Genomic DNA, 9,901 nt, shown 5'->3' with positions numbered 1-9,901 from the left:
CACAAAAAAAAAAAAACTTCCTCCCACCCCCCCCGCCACAGATGAAGAACCAGGATTCATCACAGAGCCAGAGACACCTTTAGCTTCAGATGCCTTATGCACGGGTTGCCCAACGTGCAACGCTGAGATACCTGTAGGGACATCAGCCATGGGGGCATTTGTAGAATGCCCGGATTGCAATGCTATACATTTATGACACTTATGTACATTAGAAGAGTATACCTCCACCACCGATTGATCTCAGACTCTAGATTTTATGATGGATGAGCCATATATCCCACTAGGGACAAATTAGTATATATCATGGGGCCCAGGGTCGTACATCCCTCTAGATGTTGAATCTCATGTTCCAGATCAGCCAGCGCCAATTTGGGTTCCTGCCAATGTTCAGATGGAGGAACGCCCGCGCAACTACTGACTCCTAGTACGATGGAGTACTACAAAATAAGCAAGATAATAAGCGCAAGATGAATAAAAGAGAATTTGAATTTTATGAGGAAATCCAAGGAAGATTCATCAACATACTGGAAGGCCTGGAGCTGTATATCAGGGTCTTCTCCGAGAGTGACGTAACAAGCGTTCTTGACTGCATCTTTGATTTGGGAGATAGAGGTCAAGCAAGCCTTCTCATGAAAAGAACAACTCTGAGGCGAAGAAATGGATGATAGGAAAAGGAAGAATCACCATTCAGTGCGGCTGCTGTTAAAATTTTACAAATTACAGACAGGAAAATCCACCAGGGATCCTTAAACATGACCAGGTAGATCCACTACCTCCTATAATAAAGTGGATGATCAAGAGGATGGTCAGATGGAATATACTGCCAACTACTTGCATCCCAAATAGTTGCATCATCAACATCTATGACGAGGGAGATTGCATCCCTCCCCATATAGAGCACCACGATTTTGTGAGGCCCTTCTACACGGTCTCATTCATGAGCAAAAGCAATATATTTTTTGGGAAAGATATTGATATTATAGGCCCTGATGAGTTCAGAGGAGCCGTAGAGATTTTGTTGCCAGTTAGTTCATTTTTAGTTCTGAAAGAAAATGGGGCAGATGTCGCCAAGCACTGCATTTCAGGGGTGTGGCACTGTAGGGTGTCCATAACCTTCCGTAGGATGGACTACAACAGAGCACCATACGGATTCCAGCCAGACCCGGAGCTATAAGAACTACTATCGTACAAGTTATGAGAGGGTTGTACCTTTAAGTACATGCAAAGGGAACTCTTGTCCTGGATCATGACTTAGAAGGTCTGCTCAATCAGGAGCTCGTCATATCTGATACAGAGGGTCAGAGAGTTCACTTTTTTTTTTACAGCAACATGATATGTATCACACATACTCAGCCTATAATGTATACATGACATGAGATGTTCTAAATGTACTTTGATATGGACTATATGTTGTACCTTTTTGAGGCGTCAGCCTATGTTTGGTCTGTGATATTATGATTGGAGCAGATTAATGGAAATTTCACTCAGAAATATGCCTTTTTATCAGTTTCCTTTCTGTGCGATGGATGGAAGCAATGAACCACGTGTTAGTTCAGAATTTCAATGAAAGAAGAATGAAACAACAAACCTTTAACAATAAAATAAAACTCAAATAAAAATAATCACAAATGAATAAATAACAAAACAAATTTCTTTTAAAAATCAACCAACTAAAATTAAAATTTTAAAGACATATTTTGAAAAATTAAATGTGATAAAAACAACAAGAAAAGAAAATGAGTCTGTTGAGTGAATTCTCTCAGTTTCGGAGTTTCTTACCATTTGTATGCACAGCACAACCATCTTTATCTGCATTAACTCTCTTCACATCTTTGTAGAATTTCACATTCTTCACAAAGCCTCACAAAACTCTACAAACCTTATTCAACAAAAAAAACCTTTTCACATAACACATTTCTGCAAATTCAACACAATAAACTCTTTTTTAGAATTGTCCCTGTATTTTAATTCTCACATATTTGAATCGGTCCTATGTTTCTGATTAGCCATATTTGAGGTCGGTCCCTAATTGTTTACTCTTTTTTCAAGATTGTTACCTAAATTTCAATTCTCATTTCCGAATCAGTACTTAAATTATGAGTTCTTCACATAATTTCAAATTCTATTCACATATTCACCTCAAATTTACATGTTTGAATCTGCATATTTTCTCCATAGGGAGATATATTCCTCGTCACCTTTTAGGCTGGATGTGACTCCCAGTGCTTTCCTTCCTAACGTGATCGATATATTTTCCTGCTACCGCTTAAGTTGGATGTGAGTCACAGCACTTTCCTCCTCAATGTAGCAAATATTTTTCTCGTCACCTCTTAGGTTGGATGTGAGTCCCAGTGCTTTCCTTCCTAACATGATCGATATATTTTCCCGCTAACACTTGAGTTGGATGTGAGTCACAGCGCTTCCCTCCTCAATGTAGCAGATATTTTCCTCGTCACCTCTTAAGTTGGATGTGAGTCCCAGTACTTTCCTTCCTAACGTGATCGATATATTTTCCCGCTACCACTTGAGTTGGATGTGAGTCACAGCGCTTTCCTCCTACCTCTTGAGTTGGAAGTGAGGCCCGAAGCTTTCCTCCTCAATGTAGCAAATATTTTGTTCGTCATCTCTTGGGTTGGATGTGACTCCCAGTGCTTTCCTTCCTAATGTGACATATATATTCTCCCTGTCACATGTCATGTCAGTTCGAATTTAACACATGTCAGTTCGAATTTAACTCCCTAGTGGTAACTCGAACGGATACAGTCCTTTTTTTCTGGTGTAATATCCTTAATGGTTGTTATCTTCTACATTGTTGTTACTCTTTTGAGCCGAATGTGAGCCTCTGTGCTTTCCATCTCGATTCGGTCCTCCCACAAAATCCTATTCTCATCTTTTGAAATTAGTTTTAAGACCACCTTAAAGACCACCTTAAATGGATGAATGGATGATGGCATTTGATTCTTATTTTGGGATTGATACCCAAATTTCAATTCCCACCTTGGGGTCAACACTTACATACTGATTCCCATCCTTTATAAATATCTGAAATTTTATAACTCAAAATTTACTCTCTGATCCCCAGCTAGAGTCCCTGCTTCTTAATTTCAATCAGACGATCACCTGTTAATTCCCCAGTAGAAACAGATCACACACACAACTCTACACATATTTCCAAGTCTGTTGACTTAGGAGTTTGTATTGGTTTTTGTTAATATCATCGGTCAAGGCCAATATGCGCGGTGTGCTTGCCCAGCACACCACATCGATTGGGGGTCCATTTGTTGACCTCACTTTTGGTTGAGGTTTAGTTTTTCCTCTTTAGTAGCCTAAGGTCTAGCCATAGGACTTTCCTATTGATTATTCTTAGAAAACTAGAAAAGGAACCCTCACCATTAGAAATTCTACACTCCTCTTTACTCAACTTGAAGTTCCACATATTGGTCCTAACCTCTAGCACTTAGTAGGTGAGATCAATATGGGGGAACTCAGGCTGAGTCACCCTTAGGACTGCTGGACCTTAGGGTTGACCCTGGGTGTTGGTCTAGGGCTTAAGGTACTTATTTGCACTCACAAACCTAAACTTAAACTTCTAGGCTTTGGTCCCTTGATACTTTCGGGAGACTCATGTAGATGGTCCCCTAAACCCACTAGCCCTATGGTATGGTTTAGTTAAAACCACTACATAGAGGACCCAAAATAGGGTTTCCATTGGTCCATGGCTTATTTATGGTGATTGACATTCCAACTCTACCAAGATACCCAACCTAGTCTTTTGCCCCTAAACTCCCCCAAATTACCAAGATACCCTTAGGACCCCAAATTTGGCCAAAATTCCCAAATTACACAAAATACCCAAATTGGTTCAAAAATCATTTCAAACTCCTTGAAAACACCCAAAGTACCCAAAATCACCAAAATTTGCCAAATTACCAAAATACCCCTCAGCCCAAAATTTCAAAAATTCCAAAAAAATCTCAGAAATTCCCAAAACCTCCCAAATATTCTCAATTTCATTTACCTCAACTACCACATGACCCAATTTGGCCAATTTGACCATCTTTAATCAAAACCCCCAAATTGCCCTTTCAAGGCCCATATTTTCCCCAAATCACCTCAAATGCTTATTAAATTGGTCTCAATTTACCACAAATTCAATTCTAAACTCAAATTTACTTTTTATATGACAAATATATACCAAACACAAGCTCAATTAGTCCATCATTTGAGTCAAATTTTGATTTAGATCAAAACCCCAATTTTGGCCCCATGATTTGGTTCCACCAAATTGAGCCCATGGCCAACTAGACTTGCCACAATTTTGTGTTAAAAAACCTTCATAATATTCCCATACATCAAACTTGACCTTCAATTGGCCTTGGTGAAGCCTCAATTTCATTTGATTTCATCAAAGCCTCAATTTCATTTGATTTCAACCTAAGTCCAAAAAGCTCCAAATTTGCCCCAATTTGGCCATGTCTCAAAATCTCACCAAATTAGTGGTCTTACCCCCAAACTTTCCACTCAATTGCTTCAAGAAAAATCTTCAAAACATGTTCCTTGATCATTTGAACCATTCAATTTGGACTTAGCCCAAGGCTAGCCCAACCTAGACCCATGTCTAGCCCAACATGCCCAAATTGACCAAGTTTTAAAAATCCTTCAAATTGACCCTCCAATTGAACTCAAAATCATTTCAATTTTTCACCAAAAATCTTTCTAACAATCATCTACACAATGTTAATCAATCAATTGGGCCAATTTACATGGCTAGCCTAGCCCAAAACCAAGCTTTGATCACTTGAACCCACATTGAACTCATGCACTAAAGATGACCTAACTACTCTAAAGTCACCAAAATTAATGACTCCACAGCCATTAGTTGGACCCTAGTGGCCAGCTTAAACATCTTAAAACCACCTAAACTAATCCATGGACCAAAGGTCCCCTAAATTATGGGATTTCATTCCATATTTTATTAAACTTAGGATATTTTTGCCAAAACAAAGCCTAAACACATTAAATTGCAGTGACATATTCCCCTGAGGTCCCTGACCTCCCTGCCACCTACCCTGGCTGGCCAGCCGGCCTAGTGGCCCAAAAATTTCCAAACTGAGAGAATTTCCAAACTGAGAGCCACCACCATGGGATTAAACCCAATTCAAACTTAGAGGTCACCTCATCCAAATTAAATGTTGGAGCCTCTCTGCCCTCCACTTAAGTACCACAATTCACCCTTCAATTGGCCATGACAAGAAGCCTTAAGCAATTTTTTTATAAAAGCTCCCCTCCACGGCCATGGAGGTAGTGCTGAAATTTCCTCTGAGAGACTTCCCCAAATTGATCCCAAAGCCTCTTTAAGACCTCCTCAGCGCAAACCAACCATCACATTGCCCTAAATCCCCTTGTCGAAGCCCAAATTTGAGCTTAAATCTCTGCCTAAAACCAGGATTGATCTCATTACACTCCTACACTCCACAAAAATCAAATTAAACTCACCCACACCTTCACCACAGTGAGAGAAGGAAAAGCCTCATCAAATCCCCCTTCCACAGAGCCCCTAGCATAGCTCTAGACCAACACCTGAAATCAGGCTTGGTCGAATTCCTACCTAGGCTTTGCACCACAGACAGAGGCTTAATCCCTATCCTCCTTGAACCCCAACGAACGTGTCGAGCACCTCTGATCGAAGCTTCACTTCTTAGAGCCAAGGTATTGATCTCCTCTTCCTCCCGAGCCTATTTTGATTCTCCATTTAATTAAGCTTGATTTAATTGCATGGTAACCATATGGATATGTTCATCTCACTTAGACGAGTCCATAGGATCAAACCCAAAGTGATTTGGTTGAGTCTAGGCTGATATCTTAGGGTTTTAGTGTGGACGGTCACAGAATCACCTATCAGGGACGATGATGGAGCGTCATTCGATCGGGCGTGTATCGGATGGACGGAGGAGATTGAGCCTGACAATGCTTCCTTACATGAATCGCGGGTCGAGTCAGCACTGAGGTGGAAGGCGGCGTCAAATAGGAGTGCGTCGCATGGAGCTTCGGAGCCATCATAGGATTATGTGCCATAGGTTGACCTGGCATCGCGCATTTAAATAGATAAATAAGGATTTAAATAATTTAAAAAATGACCCTTAATTTCAAAAATCCATATCTTGGTATAAAAAAATCAAAAAAATAAAATAAAAATACTTGACCTTAACTTAAAAAATCCATATCTTGGTGTAGAAAAATCACAAAAATAAAATAAAAATATCATCTTGCTCAGTGACATAGGAGAATAATGTGGATTAAATTTTATGTCCATTTGATGGATTAGGGTTAGGAATCTTTTTATTCTCCATGCATATAGGCATTTCATTATAGCTTGGGTTTTTGGCATGTTGTAGCCTCTGTTAAAAGGAATATTCCCTGATTTTTCCAAAGTCAGAAGAGGTCTCTAGACAGAGAATCATATTTTTCAAGTTTATGTGCATTAGTTTCTTAAATTAAACATGGAAATTAGCATGTTACTTAACATGTTGCTTAGAAAAATCCAAGAAATTTTGGGAGATTTATGATGCCTAGAAAGCCTTTAGGAAAATTTCTCATGAGCCAAGTCATTCAAAATACACATAATATTCATAAACCCTAAATCACTAAGATAATTAACTTTGAAAAATACAAACAACAAAATGACTTGATTTTTGATCTCCACTGTTGTTTAAGATCCAGAGAGCTCCCCATAAGGATTTCAAAACATTTTGAACTCATTTGATAACTAAGTTGATTTTCTAAGTTACATGATAATTTTTCAAGATAAATTTGACTTTTCAAAATAAATATCATTTTGGCACTTAAATGATTTTTAAAAATCAAAATATAACTAAAAAATTTATAAAAACTTGTTTTTTGAGTTCTCTATGATCAGAGATATTTTTTTAAAATAAAATGATATTTAAAATAAAAACTTGATTTTTAGCCTATTTTTAAATATTTAAATAATTAAAAATCCATAGTAATCACAAAAATAATGGAAATACTCAAATTGCTTCCTAAGAATTCATGAAAATATTCTAAATTGCTTCCTAAGCACTTATGAACAATTGTGATATTTTTCCTGATTTTCTAAATAAAAATATTGAATTTTGAAGCTTAAAGATAATTTTTAAAGGCTAAAAATGATTTTTTTACTAAAATAATTCCAATAAGTCAAAGGAAAATTAGAAAAATGTGAAATTGTTTCTCTATGTTCCTTGATATATGTTTCTTGATATCAAAGAGATTTAATAAAAATATAAAATTTAATTTTTCACAAATAAAATTATTTATAATTAATAAACACCCTAGAACTTAAAATAATTCTTAAAATTCAAATAAAATTAAAAAATCATGAAATTTGGTATAAAGGCTTATCTGTTCTAGGTCTACCGCCGGTAAAAAATTCAAGTGATTAGGCTTCACCTTGGTCAAGTTAGAAAATTTTCTTTGAAAAATATCATTTTTGCATAAAAATAGTTATATAAATTAAATTAAATTTTGAAAAATCACATTTTCCCCTTTAATGTTTTAATTGACCCATGAATGAGGTAGGATAAAAATTTTAAAGTCATTTGAATTGAATTTGACAAATTTTCAAAGTTATTTGAATTGAATTTGACAAATTATGAAGTGTTAGAGCCTTAGGGGCAAATGTGTAATTTTGGAAATTTAGCCTTAATTAACATTTAGGCTTAATTCAAGGAGGGAAATGGGCAACCTCTGATCTTAATCATTTTATTTGGATGTTTGAAACACAAGGGATTAATTGGTAGAAACCAACCTCACTTTCTTAATTAAAAGGATAAGTTAATAAATTTCTAGATTATTAAAATTTGGAAGTTTATTAAATTAAAATGAACTTAAGTCTTAGGCGTATGACTTTTGAAGTCGATAATTAATAAATTTAATACCTCTATTTGATTTTTAAATAAAATTCATATAATGAATCATGATCACCTAAAGCTTAACCTTTTCAAAACTAATTAAGACACTCACCTAGGTCTTAAGGGCTTAGTAGTAATCTAAGTTAAATTAAGACTGATTAAATGAGGATTAGAAAAATAAAATAAAATTAAAATTAAAACATCTTTCAAACACTAGGAGCCCAATTAGGACAAAAATTTGGCTAAGTGTTCCAACAACACTAACTTGCCTCTTTAAGGGTCTTCACCCACATAATCTTCAAAACTAAATTACAAATGATAATTACCCGATGCTTAGGAATAATTGAGACATCAATGAGCATTAGGGTGTTCATAGGATGAATTATTAAGTAACATAATAAGTTTAAATGAGCTCGAGGCTTATCACCAAGTGATAAGAGGGAAGCATGGACTTGCTTCTTTCCTTTAACCTCTTGGATACCTCGGAGATCTACTAAACTTAATATGTTCTGCTTGATAATAATCATCCTTAATTAAACTCCTAAGGACCCACCAAGATATGACCTAGGGTTAGGTAGGTCGCCAAAATTTTACTTCCTTATTTCATATAAACTGCCTTAGCATGCCTTTTGAGTTTCAGGTGGTGGAACAAGAAAACTCGTCAGGTACGCTTTTACAGTTTTCAACATTGTCTTTCTTTTACTTTCATACTGTACTTTTATACCTGTAAATTTGCATGTTAAACAATGATGTTACCCTGCATGGAAACTAAAACTATCAGGATAGCCACAAAACCAAAACCAAAACTAAAATTAAAATCGACCAAGATAAAATTCATCACCACAACATTCAAAATATAAAACAACTCAGAATTTAATCACAAACATCACACAAAACTACAAATTGCAACTAACTTAAGACATCTCTATTGGATGATCGGGAATCTCTCAGTGGAGGTAACCTACGTTTGCTAACGAGGCTTCCCACAGTCTAAATAAAATTATGGAACTCATTAAGTTGAGTTTAGTAAGTTCATTTGGACTAAGTGAATCCAATAGAAAATAGTGGTGCCGGAACGAGGGAACCGTAGGATCCTAACCGGCATCGCTTTAATCAATTTTAACATGCCCCACAACATTTAAAGGACTTTAACCATAGGGCCATCTGATTTGACATCACAACCTGACACACTAGAAAACATACACTTGTCACGACGAGGAGCTTGGAGCTAGCATGGTGGGCAGCACGGCCATCTTCAACAACAAAACCTGTCTACATCAGCTAAACCATTTTTTTTCCATAGAATTAAACAACCAAGCCATAGGACTTCGAGGTAGTTTGCTTATGCAACATAAATCTTCACCTCATCTTTAGGCTTTTATACAGCTCAGTTGTACAATCTAAGCCCTAACTCGTCTTAGGATTCTGAGCCTTCATCACGACTTAAATCCTCACATCTTCCAGACTATTTGTGTAATTGTTTCACATAAATGTAACCCAGAAATTTATAAAATTGGCAGGATGAAACACTTAAATATTTCTCCTCAAAACAGAAGCCAAACTATAGGGATAGCTTGGGAAGTCACCAAGGTTCTCCTCTAGATCTATGACATCCCCTAGTTCTTCCTCCTTTGGACTCCACAACAAAATGTTCCAAATTTGAACCAATCCCCTTTCACACCTCTACGTCTGATCTCATTGAAAGGTCCTACTCTTTAAAACTCCTTGAAGATAATATTTTCTGATTTTTATCGAGACTCTTCTTAGATGACTTTGGTTATCGTCACGGTAAGGAGCTTGGAGCTAGCACGGTGGGCAACACAGTCATCTTCAATAGCGAAACCTGTCTTCCCCAGCTAAACTTATCTTCCTTCCTTAGACTTAAACAACAAAGCCATGGGACTTTGAGGTTGCTTGCTTATGCAACATAAATCCTCACCTTATCTTTAGGCCGTTGCATATCCTTGCTATACAATATAAGCTCTAACTCG

The sequence above is a fragment of the Phalaenopsis equestris genome, unplaced genomic scaffold, assembly GCF_001263595.1.
Source record: "Phalaenopsis equestris unplaced genomic scaffold, ASM126359v1 Scaffold233283, whole genome shotgun sequence".
Classification (NCBI taxonomy): domain Eukaryota; kingdom Viridiplantae; phylum Streptophyta; class Magnoliopsida; order Asparagales; family Orchidaceae; genus Phalaenopsis; species Phalaenopsis equestris.
Note: the sequence above shows the minus strand (reverse complement) of the source record.